The sequence below is a fragment of the Anser cygnoides genome, chromosome 5 (assembly GCF_040182565.1).
Source record: "Anser cygnoides isolate HZ-2024a breed goose chromosome 5, Taihu_goose_T2T_genome, whole genome shotgun sequence".
Lineage (NCBI taxonomy): Eukaryota > Metazoa > Chordata > Aves > Anseriformes > Anatidae > Anser > Anser cygnoides.
The window spans coordinates 37,234,328-37,255,682 of NC_089877.1; the positions used below are offsets into that span (position 1 = coordinate 37,234,328).

The 21,355-nt window shown below is 42.6% G+C and overlaps 2 protein-coding genes and 1 long non-coding RNA gene across 23 annotated transcripts in view; 1 reads left to right on the forward strand and 2 right to left on the reverse strand.

The window, feature by feature from the left end:
- Positions 1–6,967, reverse strand: part of PTPN5 (protein tyrosine phosphatase non-receptor type 5) — a 90,292-nt gene extending 83,325 nt beyond the window's left edge. For 13 of the 20 annotated variants that reach the window (XM_066998932.1, XM_066998933.1, XM_048053476.2 and 10 more), the window contains exons 1-2: positions 6,427–6,574; positions 2,655–2,815 (exon numbers count right to left, since the gene is read on the reverse strand). The gene's annotated coding sequence lies outside the window, so the exon portion shown is untranslated. Of the gene's footprint in view, positions 1–2,654; positions 2,816–6,426; positions 6,577–6,627 lie in introns of those variants that run through there. The other 7 variants (XR_010832107.1, XR_010832108.1, XM_066998935.1 and 4 more) reach the window with 5 other exon arrangements.
- Positions 6,968–7,091: 124 nt separating this feature from the next.
- PTPRJ (protein tyrosine phosphatase receptor type J) overlaps positions 7,092–21,355 on the forward strand; it is a 123,763-nt gene continuing 109,499 nt past the window's right edge. For both annotated transcript variants that reach the window (XM_066998906.1, XM_066998908.1), the window contains exons 1-2: positions 7,092–7,239; positions 10,459–10,590. The gene's annotated coding sequence lies outside the window, so the exon portion shown is untranslated. The remainder of the gene's footprint in view (positions 7,240–10,458; positions 10,591–21,355) is intronic.
- On the reverse strand, positions 11,006–13,765 carry LOC106042591 (uncharacterized). Its single transcript, XR_001211210.3, has 2 exons — positions 13,544–13,765; positions 11,006–11,372 (listed from the first exon to the last, which is right to left on the reverse strand). It is a non-coding gene; the product is annotated as an uncharacterized lncRNA (long non-coding RNA).

The following is a 21,355-nucleotide window of genomic DNA, read 5'->3' on the forward strand; positions in this document are numbered from 1 at the left end:
TCCAGGAAGAAGAACAGAACAGGAAATCCTGGAGTGAAGATTCTTGTCTACCTCCATTTGCTTGGCTACACAAAACTATGGAATCTGTCTTGGCTAAAGATCAGTGATACTAAACCCTGGGACTCGCTGGCCTGCTAACACAGGTCTGGGTGACCAAAGGCAAAAAGAGGGGATCCAAAGCATGGGCTGAGAGACGTGTCACAGCAGTAAGCCAAATATTCCACCTCCCATCATCCTCCCCCAAAAGCAAGGTAGCCATTCATCCTAAAGATTGCATCATCTAAATTTGTTTAAGCTGACCCCCACTGAGAGGTGAAGTCACAGAAATAAACTATACATTAAACTGTACACAGTTAAATAACTAAACATTAACTAATTAAGTAACATTAAGCAACAAGTAGCATGCTATTGTTTCAATACTGAAACAACTTATGCAGATTTCGTAAACACAAATGGCCCTGTAAGCTTTAACTGAGTCTTTCTGGAAATGAAAATTTCAAGTTTCTGCTTCTAAGAATGCCAGAAAAAAACACGGTTAGGTTATGAAAAAAGAAATGACCCAAAAGGAAGCATAGATGAAATAACCGAATGTAGCCATAATATACCAACTGATATTCCTTCAAGAAAAATACTGCTTTCTAAAACATTTTCAATTTTAAGTTTTCTACCACAACTTTAAATTCGGCATTGGCCTATGAATTAAGCCATATTCTATTGTAATACTACTTTGACATTCATTTGCAATGATTTTATAGACTGATGTGGTACCACAGTGCAAATACTCTAACATCAAATACTTAGGAGCTTGACACAAAAGCTGATTGTTTACAACCTGCATATTACAAAGAAAATCTAAAAGACTTGCTGATATTTACCAAAACTCGTAGAATTTTTTTTTTAAAGATTTCCTTCAAGCATCCTGTTTGTTACTTTGCATGCATCAACAGTCTGCTAAGTCCTACGTCTTGTTCCTCCACCATTTATTTCAAACAATTTTACATTTTACTGACATAAGTTTAGAGACTAGTGCTATTCCAACACCAATTTTCGGTATCTATTTCTTAAAGATAACTGGTGGGATATGTCATTATCTGTATCCCCTTGCATTTGAGCAAAGGGCATACATCTCTAGACACAAAGAACTTGCAGGGTCTAGGGAGGCTGTGATTTTTAGGTTTAATCCTGATTTCATAACCATGCATTTCAAAGAGTAACAGATGTCCCAGAGTCACTTCTCTGCTGCGCTGGTAGTACAGCATGCATCATTACCTGAATAAACAGTTAAAATTGTAAAAGAAAGTATTTTACCACTATTCACTATACATAGCTATAGAACAAGCAAGGGTGTGGATATTTAAGAGGACATTTAACCTCGATTTCTCACATTGGTTTTACAGGCAAAAATACCTATCTTTATCAAAGCACGTGTGCTTTGAAAGATCTCTGTGCTTTTGTTACATCTCAAATTGCATAATTTTGGGGCTTTCCCCCCCCCCCCCAGCTTTGTAATTTGTTTTCTCCCCTCCTCCATGTTTAGAGGTAATTTTCCCAACTTCTGCAATAGCAGTTTATATCTAATAGTCTGTCTATGCAGGGGTAACTACCAGAATAGCCATTTTTATTATTTAGGCTTATACATCTCCTTGTTCACAGCCTGGTTCTTTAAAATGTGTGCACACATAGCAAATAAGCTTGGTATACTAATGTTAGCAAATTTCCATATGTAAATTACTCCTCCATTTCCCAGTGAAAAACATCCATCTCCTGCTTCTCTCAGGGTCACACAGGAATAAATGACAGGATTTGATCACTGCCTACTTATAAATAGAATCACACTTCACAAGATTGCTTATTGCGTTTACTGTTTCTTAAAAGAACTGTGTAATGAAGGTGAAGAGAAATGGAAGCCTGAGATATGATTCTTCCACTTTTTGAAATGAAAAAAAAGTCCACTGGACTTGTAGTTTCCAGTAAAGTATCTACTAATATTGATTTTTTTCCCCCAGTTGTAGTATCAAGCTCATATCTGCCAAGCGTAGTGCAATTTTTATATTTAATACCGTAGTTACAACCATGTAATATATACTGCCAGTGTCCTAGCTTCCTGACCTGTAACCTGGTCCCCTACTGACAGGTCTCTATACAGTAAAAAGCCTCAGTCAAAAGCAGACTCTGCAAGGGTATGGATATCATTCATGTGAAATGTTTCATGGCATCAATGATTTCAGGACTGTTGGTACCTACAGGTTCCAAACAGCTTTCTGTAAATGAAACAATTCCTTATGAATACACAGCTTCAGAAATGGAGACTCCTTTGGTAGATTCAGTCAGGCTGTAAAGCTTACACCACCTGTTTCCTAGATTTCCTAGCAGTTCTGCAAAGTACTTGAGAAATGGGGGTTGTGGATCTCAGGCTCACCTGGGTAAATAAACTCCACTTCCTCTAACGGAGAGTGATTCAGTTAAAATCTGCATACAGAGAATACCTGACCCACCAAAGAAAATTTAGCTGCTCCATGCTGACATTAGCACAACTGAAAAGAAGCAAACACATCCATGCAGGTCCTGAAAGCAGACTCCAGCCCACTATTAAGTTTCTCCAGTGAAAGAACCTTTTGTAAAATGAAAGACATCAAGTCTTCCTCAAGACTTACAATTTCAGACTAGACTACGGTGTCATCTTATGCTGCCAGTGTCTGACAGGCACTCTTGAGCTCTATCCTCCATCAGCTTCTTTAAGGAACATTCTTATCTCGCACAAAACTGCTGTCTTCAGAGTTCTGGGTGCTCCTCAGCACTTTTAACGAAACATGATCTGTGGACAGAGCAGGTGGAAGAACAATTCTAGTGAAATACGAATTACAACATTTGAATGATTTAAGAAAGCAATGTAATTAACACTATCCATGTCATAGGTTATGCAGTTTGATGAAGCTGTGTTTGCACACAGACTTCCATCGGGATGGTGGCATGCTAGCTGTGTGTGACAGTGGGTAAAACTGCTGGGCAGTATGCACATCGCAACCATCACTATTTTCACTGAAGCTTTCAAAACCTTTCTGAACCACTGCCACATCTGTAAGTACCCAAGTTTGCACGAAGGATTACGAAGACAGGTATCATCCTAAACAAATTAGCATATCTGAAATATATTACATGTGGCTAGCACTTTTTCTGTCACTCCTTGCTATGTGAACCCAGCATCACATACACAACTCTTCTGGAAAAAAAAAAAAAAAGCTTTATTACACAGCAGTGTTTGACAAGGCTCATTGGAAGGTATTTATCTGATGCTCTACAAAAAAAAACAATTCACAATCTCCCTGTAACTTGAGTTGTTTATACCGGAAGGACAAGATTGTGTCAAAACCAAGAATTCATGTTAACACATACAGTTGTGTCCACATCAGCTTTGTTATAAAAATGCTGAAGGTTGCACTAAATAGCTGTTATTCTGGTACGCACAGTAGTAAAACATAGAACCAAACTAGTCCAGGTGGTTCTATACTATGAAAGGAGTGTGAAAAGAGAGTGGGAAAAAAAAACAATTATTGTGCCTGAGCTCTGGAGTAGGTTAAAAAATCCTGCCACATTCCTGAGACATTAGGGCCCCTTGCCTTTCCTGTGTATCATGGCTCACTTGCTACACAAATAAGGGGCCAAGGTGCTTTGCCAGCTACATGTAATGAAGTCCCTGCCTGCAAGAAACAGATGACCAAACATCTCTAAGATAAAGGAAAAAGCCTTTTTTTTTATTTGCTTTTTGCCCTTTTGAGTCATTTCTTGGTGTCAGATTGAACTTATTTATCAAACCAGTATGAAAGCAGAGCCTGAAGGAAGGCATCTCCTCCAGTCTTGTTTTTGCTAAAAGATGCCTTAGCAAAAGTCACCTCTTCAGTTCATAACTTTCACTTGCATGTTTTACTTTCAGGAAGTCTCAAATATCCTCTAAAGTAGAAACACTTTATATTTAAAAGCTAGAAATAAATTCTTGGCATCACCAGCTTAAACTCAGAAGCTACATGCTATCACAGGTCGAATCTAGGGTCACATCAGTCTCACTTTGCTGTGGTCTATGCAGTTCTCTCTGAGTTAGCTTCTTATGCTGCGATAACAAAGTTCTCAGCAACCTCGGAAAAGATAGGATTTTATCATACACCTTTAAAAAAAGCTACAATTGAGAAGACCTCTTCTGTAAAAGCCTACAGTGCTTGAGTCACCACTGCCTCTTCTGCTTTTTGACTCAACATCTCCCAGGACAGAGCAGTTTGGTTAAGCATCCAACAAACAACGAAACCTAGGAAAACTGCTTTTTGGTGAGGTTTGTGGACAACTGTAAGGTAAAGCCAAGAAGGTAGAATTCTTTAACAGAGATTGTAACACTTTTTTTTTTTCTAGAAACAAACACTTCCTTTAATTTGTGCATTAATTTCACTCCACTAGTGAAACAAGTTTATCTGTGGTGCTTATCTCATCTCTTCTATTGACAAGCCCTAAACAGAGCAGACCAAAAAACCAGATCCTTACTTCCAACATTCTCACACTATTTGAGGGACTTAAAGCTCTGTATCTGATCAATGCTTTATGCGGAAGAAGTCAGAACAGATATTTTTTCCCCTTCCTGTACTGCAAGTCATTGTAATTGCCCCTGCTGCAGCAACATCTGCCTTTCCAGATACTGAGAAAACAGATACTGGAAAGCATCCTGCTGCATAATGGAATTTGGAGACACCCCCCCCAAAAAAAAAAACAACAACAAAACACACACAAAAAACACCACCACCATCGAAAAAACAAATGCTCAAAAATAACTCCTCTTCCCCATTCTCTTGTTTTTCTTTAAGTCATGAACTGCATGTCATAACAGAATAAAGCTCTTCCATTTAAAACAACTTTAGTTACTTGGAAGCTGAAGGCATTAATCTGCTTGTTGGCTTTCTACCTTTTCAACATTTGCCTCACAAGATGCATGCTACAACCATTCAGATTTGCTTTCCTGTTGTGTATTCTACATTTATCACACTAAATTGATGGTCTTGCTGTCTGGAGGTTCTTCTAGTTTTACACACATGACATCCAGTTGACAACTCTCTATAGTGTACTGACAAATATTTTAAAGCTTAGCCCTTAAAACACAACCATAATTCTGGGTGAGAAAAAAAATCTGCAAAATATTACAAAGAATAACACCTATTCAATTACGGCACAATGAATTACACGGGTGAACATGATGTGCTCACCTTCCTGCACATACCTACTGAAATCCCTGGGAATCATCGTACACAAATGCAAACCAAGAGCTCTAGGATCCATTTTATTCATTCAAGTCAACAGACTAAATTCTGTTCTGTCTCAATAGGAGCATATTGAGCCTCAGGACTATCCTTTGCTTCAAATATACAACCACAATTCAAATATATCAATGAAACCATTGACCAAAGTGCTACTGCAAAGGAACAAAATGAAAAACAAGTGGCGGAAAAGCAAAAGGGAAAATTTGTACTTCAGATATCACAGACAGTAAAATTCAGCACTCTGGCACGTACAAAACTTGTGCTAAAATCAGGGTGAGCTCTGAATCTACCCAAGATTTCAACCTGATCCATTAGCTTCAGGATTTATAAAACAAGTTATCTCAAACTGCCTGACAAAAGGCTGAAATCAAAGCAGACGTTCTTTCCTCGGTGCATACAGCTGTCACCAAGTAAGAACAGAGGGCAACACGGCCACAATTCTCCCGAATCCCTAATCAAAACCAGCACAGGGTCAGCTGCAAGTCTTTGCAAACCAGGTGGCAAACACTGGAGCTGGATCCAAACCCCATAAACTCCGTAAATAACACCGTTATACAAAAAGGATAAACCTAGTAAATTCGTCTTTCCAGATACAAGAATCACCGCCTCGCTAAAATGCGGCTGCGTAAGGAGAAAACCGCACGTCAAGTTGAAAAAAATCGCTCTTAACTGCGAGCTCAGGGGGCACACGTGAAGCCTGCGTCCTGCTCCATGCCAGCAGAGCGATCCCCACAGAACCCGGCTGCGCCTCCGCCTGCAGCTCCTCGGCACCAGGCACTGCCCGCTAGGGGAAGCGGCTGCCGGCTGCAGTGCTGAGGAGAGCGGCGCCGAGCCGTGCTGCTGCTGCCGCTACCGTGCCTGTGGGTGTGAGAGCAGCCTCCCCGCTCCTTCCTCGGCGGGTCTGTCGAGGCGCATGAAATCACACTGGAGAAGGGAGGAAGAAAAATCGCGGTGCGAGCAGCCGCCCGGTGCGGCGGAGGGAAGGGGAGGGGAGGGCAGGGCACCGAGGCAGCGGGCGGGCGCCGGGCTTGGGGCTGCCCACGGGGCCCCCACCGCTCGCCCACCTCCCTCCCGTCCTCCCCCCGGGACCCGGACAGCCGCCTTGTGGCGGCGCGGCACGGCTCTGCCTTACCTTGCTGCCCCTTCGCCCCGCCGCCGGCGCTCCAGGTGCGGGGGGCGCACGAAGCCGGAGCCCTCAGCCCGTCCCCCCCCACCCCCCGCGCCAAACCGTTACGACCGTTAACGGCCGTTCCAAGTTGCCTCGCGCCTCTCCTCAGAGCCGCGCCCCCACCTCACACCTCCCCTGTACCCCGCCGCGTGCACGCGCACCCACCCCTCAGGCCGCCGCCGCTCCCCTCCGCGGGGCCGCGCCCGCCTCAGTCTCCGCAGAAGGCGCCCCGGGATGGGGCCGTGAGGCTGGGGGCAGTGCCGCCAGCCGCCCCCCTTCCCCCCGGGCAAGCCGCTCGCCCTCCTTCTTCCCCCGCTCGCCTTCTTCGCAGCGCGGCGGCGGCGGCAGCGGCGGCCGTGTGACTGACAGGGAGCCTGGCAGCGGCCGCCCACGCGCGCTCCCGTCTTCTCCCCTCGCTCGGCGAGGGAGATGGCGAAGGAAGGAGAAAGCATGAATGGAACCGGCGGCGGGGGGAGCCCGGGGGGCGGCCCGCAGCTCCCCGCTGAGCGGCTGCCGCAATGAGGCCACGGCCCCCCGCCGCCGGCGCCGGCTCAGCGCAGCCCCCACGCGTGCCCTCAGAGCCGCGGGTGGGCGGCGGCGGGAGGGGGCTCGCCCCTGTCACGGCGCCCCCCGTTCCTGTCACGGCGCCCCCCGCCCCTGTCACGGCGCCCCCCGCCCCTGTCACGGCGCCAGGCCCCCGGCAGGAGTGGGCAGGTGTCCCCTCAGCGCTCGGCCATTTTCGCCGCGCTGGCCCTCATCGCGCCGTGCTGCCTGCAGGTAACGCGTTTGGTGCTGACACAAACCCAGCGGCTGCTGCCTGGACGGGGACTTCTGTCCTGACGTGATAAAAGGCAGCAAAGGATTTCAAAGACCGCGCTACACTTTCTCCCATTTCTAACCCCCCCCCCCCCCCCCCCCCCAGTGATTACTTGGTACTGAGGGATAGCCATGTAACCCTGTTGTTCCTCACATTGGTTCTCCCTAAAAAGGTTGTAACTTAAACACGCACGTCACACGCTGGAGACCAGGCTTTTCTGAGCGCTCTGGCATCGATATTGTTGAGTATGACTTGTGCCATTAGCTGGCTTACTCCACAGTCAAAGGATTCAACGTTAAGATAATGGTGGGCCTGTTAAATTGGTGAAACTACCTCAGTATCCATTCACCAAAAGTCAGTAATTGGTTTCAGTTACTTAGTATTTCATATATTTTCTTAATAATTTTATTTAATGGAATCCTTGATTGGAAAACCTGACGGTATTTATCTATCTAATTTTTTCCTGTAATTTAAATTAAACAGGGCGTTTTTTTCCTTCTGAATATTCACTGAATATTTTGTTATATGCCGCTAGATACGTTGCGTGCTGCACTTCAGACATATCTGCATTCACTGTTACATAATCCATAAACATGGGTTTTCGTCCCATGAATCTGGAATCAGATTCTGAGCTGTTTAAAACCAGTATGCCTCCACAAACTTAATGCCTGCCAGGAAATTTATATCAGCTAAAGTTTTAGCCTCGGAATTACAAGGCTGTTTGGGATTCATGCGATGAGAAGCATCTCAGTAACTTTGTTTTTAAATTTTGCATTCCAGAAAACTGAGTACGCAATAAGACATTGTTGAGTCCTTTGCTATAGAATAACAAATGTAAGATTATAATTTAGATGGGTCAGTGCAGTTCTTTATGTATTTGTTTCGGCTTTATGAGGCTCTTCTCTTCATGCTAATAGTTCAACATGACTCACCTACGGTACATATCACTGCCACAGCTGTTGTAAACCTTCTTCTGAGTCAGAGAATGACTTTATGACCCAGAATTCTGGCAGCGAGTACTATCCTAGTGATTTTCCCAATTAAGAGAGAATTGCGAGTTGGTATCAGTGCAGGGTGAGTCAGAGTTTGATGCAAGAGGCAAAACTGGACTCATCAGTTACTACTGGACTAGCTCAGTGCACTCTTCCCCTCCAAAATTTGATAGCATGAAAAGCTGGAAAGAGCCTGCGATGGGAACTCCTTTCAGATTTCAGAAAGGCTACTGTGTGCCGGGGGATTAGCTTCCTCAGTCCCAAATGCTCCGAGCTACTGTACCAGCCATCTGCCACTGGCCGCTGTGGGGTGCACGACAACTTGGCAGGGGGATGGGGCCAGCAGCAGTAAATAGCTGAGAGGCTCTGCTTTACTCCAAGAAACTGTTTTGCTTCTTGGGCTTACCAAAGTGCAGGAGGTGTGATGTTAAAACTACGTGTGCTGCTGCCAGCGGTTCTCTGCATTTGATTGCTGAAAAACTGCAGCTCAGATATGCCTTGACTGATTTTGAATAGCAAAATTTGGTTTCCCGGTAATCTGCCAACTGCTCACTACAGAGCAGAGTAATGTATTGTGATTAGTCAACCAACTATTTTTTGTCAAAAATTCTGTCAGGAGGAGCCAACATTTAGGGCGGGATATAAGGCTAAGCCATGAGGGCAAGATGAGCTAGAGTTTGGGCTTGAGCAACCATTGTTATGGCCTGGCTTGAGCCTATGGAGGCAGTGAGAGGGAATCATTGCTGGGGAGGGCAGAAATCACTAGTCTGGCACAATTAGGAAGGGCTTCAGTGTGGGACTGGGGTGAGGTTAATGTCAGGCATGAGGCTGAAGGTGAAGATTTGGGACTTGGTGACCACTGAGATGGGTTTATTGTCAGATGTGACAGTGCCTTCGGCGCTGCCTCTGACGGCAGCTTTCTGCAAGGCAGGCAGAGGTTGCTGATTTAGGTTTACAGCTGGGATTGAGGTTGAACATTGGGCGAAGCACAGCTGATGAGCTAGGCTTGGAGTAGCAGTCAGGAGGTACTACCAAATAATTCCAGGGTGTCCACTGACAAGGTTGCAGAGCAGAGGCTATAGCTGAAATTTGAAGCTCGATCTTGCTGAGAGTGAAGCACTCATTGTACACACTGGGTTCAAGGCAGCTGATGGAACAGGTAAAGGATCCCAGCTGTTGGTTAAGGTGGGAATTTGTAATGTTTGAAGCTAGTATGCAGCCGTATTTGTGCTCCCTGCTAATGCTTGATTATATGGCTCAGGAAGTCATTCAAAAATCTACCCCAGCTGGTTCTAAGTGACTTTGGTTTTTATTTCCCTTTTGACCTTCCAACTGCTTGCAGCAAAGAGAGTGTCAGGCCCTCACAACATGCTTCATTCAGTGACTCCTGTTAGCGGGTGAGGGATATGGGTTGAGCCTGTTCTCAGGGACTCTGCTACAGAGATTTGTGTTTTTTTTTAATTTCAGGTTGATAAATGCAAATCAATCTTCTGGAGGTAAACTCAGTGCAGGTTTTAGTTTTGTGATAAGATAGATGTGCTGAGGTCAAAGTGTTACCTGGGGTTTGCCCTGGTAAGGTTGCTTCCTTTCCCTGTGTGTCACCTGCAGCAAAACAGCTGTCCTGCACTAGCAACCATGAACACCATTTTAGTTCTTAGAGTTAAGAGCAAGCCTTGTGGAATCAAAGCCACTGTGGCAAGTAATGTTTCTGCTTGTTCTTTTTTCACTATCTGTGGTTGAGAGAGGACAATCAGCTTTGTGCCACAAAAGCCCTCTCCAAACGCCAAGGTGATGCCCTGCAGCTTTTCATCTGCAGCTCTGCCACATTTCTTGTTGCCACTCTCAGTTGCTCATTTTAAAAAGGGAAGTAGGTCCCACTGGCAACATAGTGCATAAAACCACACAGTCCCCAGTGGACTTGCACTGTCTTGGGGGAAACACCTCATAAATAATGCAACTGCTTTGGTTCCTTCTCCCAAATGGCTCATTTCTTTCAAAACAGCAAAGCCTGATGCATTTATCTGGCCATGTTGATATGTTTGGGCTGCATCCTTTTTTCTTTTATTTTCTAAGTGTAAGGAAAGATTAGTCCTTCTCCCAATGGGAAGAGTCCAATGGAACTTGGCAGGCTTCTACACTTCTTTTCCCTCTCTTTGGGTTCTTCAACATATGTCTTCTTTTAAACAGGACAGACCTCACACAGAGACAACGGAATAAAAGAGCCAGAAGGCTAACCAGAGATGGCGAAGAGAGATGCTGAAGTTCATTGTACACTGATGGAAGCAACGTTCCCAGCCCAGCTCTGTAGTTCTGCATCAGGTATGTGAAATCATACAGAAGGCCTTTCCAAATTGTATTGGAGCCAACTTACATTTGATAAACCCTCAAAGTCAGGGTTTATCTCCCCATCTTGGCCCTGTCCCAAGGTGAGGCAAGGGAGAAGTGGAGGAGATGGACTGACCCTATCCAAGTATCCTATTCCAAGAACAGGTCCTTCAGTCATAGAGGCTTTTTCTTTTTTTTTTCTTTTTTCTCTACAAAATGTTATTCCAAATCCTGAAGTATTGCATTCATAGTATGTTTATTTTGATGTTAAGGTATGCCCCACCGTGTCTGTTGTATTTTTTACAAGTTTACCTTTCATATAAAAAGTATCTGTAGATGAATGCCCATGGGACCAGACAAGAATGCTAAGGGCGTGGCTTATGTCAGTGCAAAGCTGTTTTCTGCTGTCTTTGAAAGGCAAATGTGATGCCCGTGTTAAAAAAAAAAAAGGATTGGGGGGGCAAGAGGGCAAGCAGTAAGATTCGTGGAACTGCAGGCTGGGCAGTCCTTGGGAAGGTTGTGAGGGAAATTCACCTGGAAGTAACTTCTAGGCATGTGAAGGAGAAGATGGTGACTGCGAGCATACAGAGTGGGTTTACCAAAGGCAAACAATACCTGACAAGTCTGATTGTCTTATATGATGAAAAGTTTAGTTCAGGGACCAAGAGGAAAGCAGTAAATGTTGTTTACCTTGACATTAGCAAGGCTTTGGCTTTTGACTTATTCTCCCACAGCATCCTTGCAGACAGTTGCGGAGATATGGAATGAGACACGAGCTGCAAAAATGGCAAAAAATGGGCTGAGCCCCAGGGCTTGAAGGGTAGTGACCAACAATTCAAAATTTATGTGATGGCTGGTTATGAATGGTGTTCCTCCGGGGACATTGCTGTTTAACATCATTATCGATGACCTGCATGAGGGGATAGGCTATTCCTGAATTTCCCAGATGAAACCAAACTGGGGGGAGCAGTCTGTAGGCTACAGCATGGGACTGCCTTTCAGAGGGACATCAGGAAGCTGTGGAGTGGGCTGACAGAAACTTCTTGATGTTCTGCAGAGACAAATGCAAAGGTTTGTGCTTTTATGCAAAATTTTGAGTTTTGTAATGTGCTTTTTGTACTGAGGGAGTAATCCCACGTGACAGTACAAGCTGGGGACCATCTGGCCAGAGAGCAGCTTTGCAGGAAAGGATGTGGGAGTCCCAGTGCATGGCAAGTTGAACCTGAATCAGCAGCGTGCCCTTGCAGCAATGAAGGCCAACCGCATACTAAGTTATACTAGCAAAACCATAGGCAGCAGCTGAGGAAAGTGATTTCTCCCCTCCATGAGGCACTTGTGAAGCTATGTCCAGAGTTCTGAGTTTCCCAATGCAAGACAGAGATTAACAAACTGGAGAGAATCTAGTGGAGGTGTCCCAAGGATCAGGCTCTCACAGCAAAAACCAGAAGGCAGTGCTCTTAAGTTGTAGCAAGAGCTACATTCTGACCAGATAAATTCTGACTAGATGTAAGGAAACAGTGACTACTTTCACAGTAAGCAAGATTGAAAACCAGTACAGGCTGCCCAGACAGGCTGTGGTATCTCCATCCTTGAAGATACTTAGAACTCAGCTGGACAACTCCCTGAGCAACCTCATCTAACTTTTAAGTTGGCCCTGCTTTTAATAGGAATTGGACCTGATGACCTCCAGAAATCCTTTCCGACCTGAATTATTCTATAGTTGTAGAGAACCTTTGCAGTTAGTCTTTGACAATGTCTCCATTTTTATCCTGGTTTTCGAAGAAGAAAATATAAGGTTAAGGCAAGGAAACAGGAAGAGCTATTTGAAACAGTGGGGTAAAAATATCAGGTAGTAGGTACTAAAAAGAGGCTACAGTAGAAACTTTGTGGCCAGAAGCTTTGGGAAGAGTGTGTGCTGTGGATCCTGGCTAGAGGAAGAAGCAAATACATGTGAACCATCTGCAGGAACCTGGCTGTGTTGGTGTGAAAATATTCTGTTAAACATGCAGAATGCAGGGAGCTTTATACGAAATGCTGCCTCTGGTAAATTTGCCCCTTTGTTTTGTAGTATCCTCCATGTCTTCCCCTCTGACCACTTTTCGTATGTCTGTATGCATAATATAAATCAGCATAGCTTTACTGAAGGAACAGAGCTATGCCACATTTGTTTTGGTTAAATATGAAATTAAAATTAGAGGGTTGTTTTAGTGCAGTAAACATGGTAGGAGCATAAGGGAGAAATGCAACTAAAAATAGCATTTGGGAAATATATATAGCAAAATGAACAAACAATATGCAGTGAGTCATGTCCAGCGGTTCTTGCAATAAAAGAAAGAAGAGCTTCTCTAGGGAAACTAACTGGGAATAGCTTTTGCTTCTCTGGAGCTGGAGCTACCTCTGGGTGTAGCTTTTTGACAGTGCCTGTTTGCCCTGTAGCAGTGGGGTGTGCTGGCCCCAGGAGAGGGTAGCACTTGGTGTTCACAGCAGTCACACTGACGGTACTGCAGAATCTGAGCTAATTTGAACTAATTTCTGAATTGCCAGCACTCAGGAGCACTCAAAAAACTAACTGTGTGCAACTTGAATCACAGTGTTGTCTTGAGTCTTGGTGTCTGCTTCAGCACTCTTGTCCTGTAACAGGCTGCACGTGATATGTTGCTGCGTTTAGCTAGTGCTTGCTGAAGCCAAGGGAGATCGTTGTGGGTGCAGAGCACTCTCTGGGCAGAGGTCATGGCAGGGCTAGACACAGAAAATGATGCATTGAATGACAGTGTAGTTAGCAAAGAGATCTAGTGCAGTCAAGGAAACCCGATTTTAAGTCTGGTTAGTTTGGCAAGGACCAAGCGTAACCATTTTATACATGGCCAAAGGCTATATTGGAGTATGTCCTAGGGACATGACAAATGAGTGTCTCAGGGGAGCTGCTACAGCACACTCATCCTCTTACCTGCCTGCTATGCAGACTTATACACTGGTGGAACTGCTGCCCTGAAGCAAAACTAATCATGTTGAGATGGAAAGAAGCAGCACAGGGCAGCTTTGCTTTCACAGCCATTGAAACCCAAGTTAAGCAGGATAGCATTGGTCAGGCTGGGTGGCAGCAGTTTGGCCATCCCTGTTAAATATAAAACTCAGCACACAGCAGAGAGAAGGGGCTCTGATGACACTATTTCAGCTTTGTTCTCATGGTAACCATTATGTCATCAGGATTCCATGGTTACTATAATATTCCTTATATTTCAAATGTGAAAAAAGGCAGAAGGAATAAAAAACTTTTCCCAAAGTTGAGAAAGAGATGTATTTATTCAGAATTAAGTACTCCTAAGGAAGAATCAACCAGCAGTTGTTATTAGAAAAGCCATTTTGAAACCATGAAGAACTGTTTTAATTAGTAGTTGTTGTTTCTGCTGCTGGCCCTGTCAACATATGGTGCATGTCCTGGGGTTTCCCCTCTCTCAGCTTGTGTCACCAGCAGTTATTCTGATAAACACACACTGCAGAAGGCTGACATTGTCATATTCAAAACTTTGGAAGCTTAATTTTTGCTTGAGGTAAAAACCTCAATTTATGCAAAAGTCAGAATTTAAAAAATCCAAAAGTTTAAGACTGGGGCTGTGGGATTATCCACTTCAGATATTCAGGAAAAACAAGAGAAGTCTTGGTTTGGATACTTTCAAGCCACCAAAGCATATGGCTCAGAGGAAATAAGAATGACAGTGTGCTGTTTCTTGTTTGAGGACAAAAAGTGCGCTGATGGCAGTGTGCTTTCAGGGGATCATGTCTGCAGAGACCTCTATAGCTACAGCATGAAATATACCTTTCCTGGAGGAGAGAACATGTGCTGTGATACTGTGCAAACATGCAATTTTGAAAGTGGTCTGATAATGAGAAGTGGAAGAGCTTTAGACATTTTATGTAGAGTATGAGAAGGAACAAAAATAAAATAGATTTTGTGTTTATTTTCAAAAGCAGCTGGTGTTCATGGGTTGTTCAGTGTTAGTAACTGCTCAACTCAAGGCAGCTTAAAGAAGTTGGTAGGCATTTTGCACGTAGTCATTATCAGGTCCTGGGAGATAGCTGCAGGCTGAACCCCCAAACTCAGCACATTTGACATTTCAAATTCATTTCTGGACCTCTTGTGAGTTCAGGATTGCTCAGCTGGTGCAGGATTGGTTTTGACAAGGTAGGAAAAAGATGAATGAAGTGTTAGGTATTAAGATTTAATGGAGAAATTCTAAAATCAAACATAGTTTTGTTAGCTTTTGTATTTATTTGATCTTATCACCTGCATTGCTCTTCCTTCATTTTTCCCTATTTGTTATACCTGAGCGATGTATCAGTTTTTCAGAATTGGATAGTAAATTCCTGATTGTAGTTTTCTGTGTTTGCAGTATACAAACTCAACAGGGTCCAATTGTAACAAAGTGGGTGAGATTCTTACAAAAGCGTGAAATTACACAAGCTAGATTTTAGGTGCTAAAAGCCATCTCTTTCTTTCTTTCTTTCTTTCTTTCTTTCTTTCTTTCTTTCTTTCTTTCTTTCTTTCTTTCTTTCTTTCTTTCTTTCTTTCTTTCTTCTTCCTTTCTTCCTTTCTTCCTTTCTTCCTTTCTTCCTTTCTTCCTTTCTTCCTTTCTTCCTTTCTTCCTTTCTTCCTTTCTTCCTTTCTTCCTTTCTTCCTTTCTTCCTTTCTTCCTTTCTTCCTTTCTTTCTTCCTTTCTTTCTTCCTTTCTTTCTTCCTTTCTTTCTTCCTTTCTTTCTTCCTTTCTTCCTTTCTTTCTTTCTTTCTTCTTTTTTTTTCCAAATAACAGCGCAATCCATTGGCATCTACAATGTGTTGTATACATACTTGCAGCCCATGAAAGTTTGTGGCATTAGCCAACAAGCAGAGAGCAAAGTTTCATGTCTACTGTGTAAAGTTTACCCCAAAGAAATCAATGAGACTGGTACAGTTGAGTCTAAAATGTTGCCTTTTAATACACATTAAGCTTCCTAAGGGACGAAAGTACCCCAGTTATCCCTAGATTCACTTGACCTCTGCAATATTGCTTCTGTATACATCCAGCATTCAAAACATTGGCTCTGCATGTTTTTTGCATTCTTACTGTTGCGTGTTTTACATAGAAAAAGCAAATAGGCAAATCAGAAAAGTTTTGGCAAAAACAACAGCAATCATCAGCCAGATCTCCCTGTACATACAAATCCATAGTCTAGCTTCAGCTCTTCTAATTTCAGGAGGAATGGGGTAGGGGACAGGCAAAAGCACAAATCTGAAAAGAAAGGCTGTCACTGTAGAGAATCTTGCCTCTTGACTATAAAAATTTTCCATGCCAGCAAACAGCTAGAGGTGTTTCTAACAAATTTTCTCTCTCTAGATTAAGCAATCAGCTGCCCTTTCTTAACGTTCACTGTAGCCTAGCTAATTTTGTACATCTGTTGTAGTCTTGCAAATATTAGTAAACAAGCATTTCACAGCAAGCCTTGCTGCTAGGCAGAATAGATAGACTTTTTAGATAGCTGAAGTCCATGTATCTGGGTATGGCTCAAGATATTTACCTGCTTATCTCTCTGATTAATAGTCCCCCTGCTCCAGGGTCAAGAAAATTAATGTCAGAATTCATCCTTGGGAACAGAAATAGATGCTCCCTTGGCAAGAGGCCAGCTATACGTTTGGTCCAAGAGTCCCACAGAAAAATGTTTTCTGGAAAGTATCTTCTGCCTCTGAATAGTCCTACCATGTCCAGAAACGTTTGAAAATGCAGATAACTCATTCAGAAAAGAACCATTTCAGTGACAGTTCCTAAGTTTTCCATGTGTCTGAGATAAATGAATATTCTTTACTGCTGAAGTTCATTCATTGTTAGTACATACTAACAATTGTGGCTGTACAGAGAGAGGTGTGTTAATATGTATGTGATGTATGTGAATAGTGATGGCTCCAAGAGGTCACCACAGAGTAAGTCAAAATACTGAACCAGGGGAGACAAAGTGATTAGAGCCTCATGATCGATACCTTGGGCAGAGTTAAGTTCTGTGTCATATTTCTAAGAGACCATCACCATAGAAAACAAGTTTATGGGTTTTAGTAGTATCTTGATGTCTTCAAGTATACTGGAAAAGGATGAGATTGGGCTCTGGTTTAATTACATTTTACGGAACATAATCAGCTAAGAATTTTAACCTGTATGTCATGTCAGGATGTTATAAAGACAAGCTATACATCCTTTTGCTGAAAATAGCTTGATTAAGAAACCAAGAACCTGCATATTGTATGTAGTCAGAGGAAGTTGGCATATGCTCTGCAAGACTGCTTTGTCTGGCACCTGAAGCTGTTTTCAAGCTTTTTCTTTGAATTTTTCTAGTTGGTATTCGTTCCCAGTCTCATTGTCACTTAGCATTACTGAACTGCCAGCAGCAGCAGCGCCCTTTCTTTCTGCCTGTTGTAACAAAGCCTAGTTGATCAGGCAGTGCTCAAAAGTTACTCTGAATTCTGACTTACGGGAGCTTATGAATTAAGTGTTCCTCATTTGAAAAAAAAATATTAATAATAAAGAATGACAATAATGAAAAATTGAATAACGTTTAGCTTTGTCAGGTGAAAGTTTTCTGGTGCAGCTTATCTCGCACAGATGCTCCTTTTGCAGATGTAACTAATAATTTTTCTATGTTATTTAGAGAACATGTGCAGGAACTCATTATTAATGTCGTTAGTCTTCTTAATGCATACATGTAGCTTTACTTCTTAGCCAGTTTTTGTCATTACACAAACACTTTCTGCATAAATAACCATAATATAGTCTGATTTACTTCTGAGTGGAAAAAAAAAAAGTAATATAAGTATACAAATTCAAGAACATTTGGATTGAGCCTTTACTAAAACCAACCCGTTGGGAATAAATGTCTTTGAAAAACCTTACTGCTTTCGTACGCGACAGACAGTCCTGTCTCTCACGTAATTCGGTACCTCTCTACATGCAAAATATGATCACTGTTAAATTCTATGTGCTGCAAGAAAAAGAATTTAATTTTCTTAATAATCATTTGAGATTAGTAGTAAGCATTTTCCATTATTTAGTGCTTGGTTAACGCACGCTAGCTGATGTGTCTGTTACTCATGGTAGGAGTCGCTGAAGTAGGATCTATATGGCACTCAAGCATAGAATTCAGCAACTGCAAAGTCATCCAAGCCTAAATGGAAGGTTGAGCCTAATCTCTTCCTTTTTTCACATATATTTTTTTATTTTTATTTTTTTAAATCTTAGTGATATGCCAATAGTCATATCACCAAAGAGTACCTATATCCCTAACCTGTTACTATGTCTTCTCAGAATGAAGCAGGGAATGAACTGCCACAGACCTTCAAAAGAAGGAGGTAGGAATTCAAGCAGGTGCAGTTCCTCCAAGCCACGCAGCCCTGACAGTTACAGGTCTTCAAGTTTCATGATATTGGCTCAGGATTAGGTGGGTCTGGGCAAAGAGTTTTCTAAAAGTGGCTAAGATCATGGTGTTGAAGAGGGTAGGATAATTGCCTTTTTTTTTTTTTTTCCTTTTCTTGCTTTCATGTAATTTCTTTAAGCATCCTTTATAAGCCAGATACAGAGACAGAATTCAGAGCTAACAGAGTTACTGCTTTTTTTTTTTTTTTTTTTCCGAGTGGTAATAGCTACATTCCATCTTTCCATCTATTTCCTGTATAAAATAATGACATCAGAACAAAGCAGTAAACGAGCTTGAGAACTGTGAGCAGTGGTCATTAAGGGCCTATTGCAAAGTGCTGCTCTGTGAGGGAAATGGAGCCTGGTTAACTGAAAGCATGCTGTTGAAAACCGTTTTGGTTTCACCCAACTTGTTAATGTCTGCCTGACAGCTTGGTTCTGCAGGAGAAAAGGGAGAGATTTATTTCAGCACTGTATCTCATCGCTATTGCTTGCTGAGAAAAGTCTCCATCTGACTGGAGTTGTCAGAGGGACAAGCTGCAGGTCCAGCAGACTGTCTCTGGAGACGTAGCTTGGCTTCCCTGTAGTGCCACGGAACCCCTGTGGAGACTTATGCAAATAGCAAAGGGTGCTCGATGACTCACTGTGCTCTTAGGCTTTGCCAGAGGGGGGCCCAAACAGGATACCTGACTGGAAGCCCCTCCCTTATTCTTTCAGCTTGACCACCTGTTTTTCCCCCACTTAAATTAGGCTGTCAGGTAAAGAAGATAGGGGAAAACTAGGACCTGCTCAGGTAACAACTCAGTCTGGAGATGGGAGATTGCCAAAGTTTGCATCTGGAGCATGGAGAGGGGAAATGACTTTGAATATTAATCTCTCAGCACTTCACTCTTCTACCAGTGGAATACTGATGAAGCTTTACCTCAGAAAAGTGTTGTGTTGGCTGGCTGCTGATACGGGAAGAATCTGTGCAGAGATTGTTGCCTTATAGGAACTGACAAGGAGAGAGGTGTTTCCATCAGTCAATACTTGCAGAATGACAGAGTTCAAAGGCAGAGTCAAGAAACCGTAACATTTTACCGCAGGTCTGGCAGCATGTGATGCTGTCATGGCTAATGCATAGCTACATTATAAGAATAAAATGTTCCTCCTCTTATGAGTTTTCAGGGACCAAAACACAGAAGGAGAAGAAAAAGAACCACAGTTCACGACCTTAAATGTTTAACTTTTTTTTTTTCCTGACATTTTCATGGTTTCAGACTGCTTGGCTGCAGTGAAATATGAGACCAAAACTGAAATAGGACAGAACAAGATAACATCAGATGTGACTCATATCAATAAGCTGGGCTAGCTCTTCTTTTAATTGAATGCTTTCAATCCTGGTAGCTTTAGTAGGGTTCTGCAGCTGTAAAAACCAGCAGCATTTACCCATGGGTGTTACTCCTCTCATCTAGGTAAGGCATAACAACAGAAGCAAGAGAAGTTTTATGAGGTAGTCAGCAGTAAATGCTGGGAATTTAGTATCCTGAGTGTGTTTGAGGTTCAGAACAGTGGTTAAAGGACAAGGTGACACTACATTTTGAGTAATGTAGTATCCTTGTATTGTGCTGTTTTCTGCACAATCCAGGTTGATTCTGCTCTGTTCTGACTGAATCATTAGATATTCTCTTGCACATGTCTCCCCACAATTCTTCACAGCTTAGGTCATGCTCTGGACCATGCGAGAAAACTAGAGCTGAGAAGCAAAATGGCAACGAAGTGATGAAGGGAGTGGAAATGGCTCTTTTCCTTGGGCCATGTTTCCATCTTTTCAGTGACATTCCAAAGCTTCCACACCTATTAGGGCAGTGGCTACCTGTGGGTGCCAGGCGGTCACTAATGAAGGACGTATGGAGGGTTGTGGTGAAGCACAACCTCTCAAAAAGCAGAAGCTCCATTGATGTCATTTTCATGAAGTTATGGATGAGGAGATTTCAGCTTCCAGAAACATCAGTTTGCTGTGGAGTGGATGGTAAACAAAGGGAGGAAAAGCCTTCACAGCCTAGAGACTGTCTCATTCCTGGTCTGGAGGGTCAAGATACTGCATTGTGTGATGAGACTGCAGTATTATTGTCATTGAAGATTCAAAGATATCTGCAATTCTAGCTGAAAAAGTAAGAAAATCCCTTCTAAAACTAAACAATGGGTCAAAGCTATGAAGTTTTGGAGCTTCTTTTTTGAATTCTTTAGAGCTTGCTTTCCTTTGAACTTTTATAGTTGCTTAAGGTGATATCACCATGGACAAAGCCTGCCTTACTCCTCCTTAACCTCTTGCCCCCAGGTCCTAACTTCAGGGATGTAATTTTGAACTCATACACGCATATATTTTACTTAATGTATGAAAAAAAAGTTCTCTAAAGTCAAATTCATCTGTGGCATAAGCCAGGGAAATTCTGTTTGAAGCTAATGTGAGTTCTGACTGCTTGTATCCAGAGAGGACTAAGTCTTAAAAGGCCTGGGGCTTTATTTAGTCTTCCCGTGTTCTTTATGTTACTGGTTAAAGCTGTTTGGATTCAAATAGCTAATGGAACATTTTGACAACTGGGAAACAAGAGAGTTAATTTTTTGGTTATTTGCTAAAGCACCAACTGAAAGCTCCCTTCCCAGTTTTCTTTGTAATTTGATGGTGAGAGATTTGCCTAGAGCAGTACTGAGGCATGAATAGATCCATATTTCAAAGTAAATTCTATCTGAGGTCCATTTTGCTTGTTAAATTTACAGTATTTTAATCCATCTATTTAAATGTCAATTCTATGTCAACTCTTTTACAACATGGGAGTCCTGTTTATATTTATTGATACAATATCCCTGAGAGCAGGAGAGCAACAAAAGGGTGACCTTCCGTTTCAATTTAACAAGACTCAGGAATCAAGCAATCTAATATCTCTCTTGTTGATTCAGAGTAGTGACACATATCACTAATATATTGCATGCACACACAAAAATAACACAAGAGATACTCTTGATTGCATTATTACTCACTTCCTATTTCTAACTTAAGAATGTGTTAGTAAGAGTGTTACACAAACTGTTGATACGGTATTAACAAGAAGAAATATAGTACAATGCATCGTAGGAGTAAGGAACGATACAGTTTTCCTGTGTGGGTTGGAGAAAGTATTTTTTTAAAATGTTCTGATTACACAGACTATATATGATTAGCTTAGTTGGTGCCAGTTACAGGTGTTTCAACACCCACCTTCTGTTATATGGTTTCTATCATGACTGGCATCATCATCTAATCACTACAGCAATGGACAGAGTGAGAATTCCTGGCTCTAGGTGTG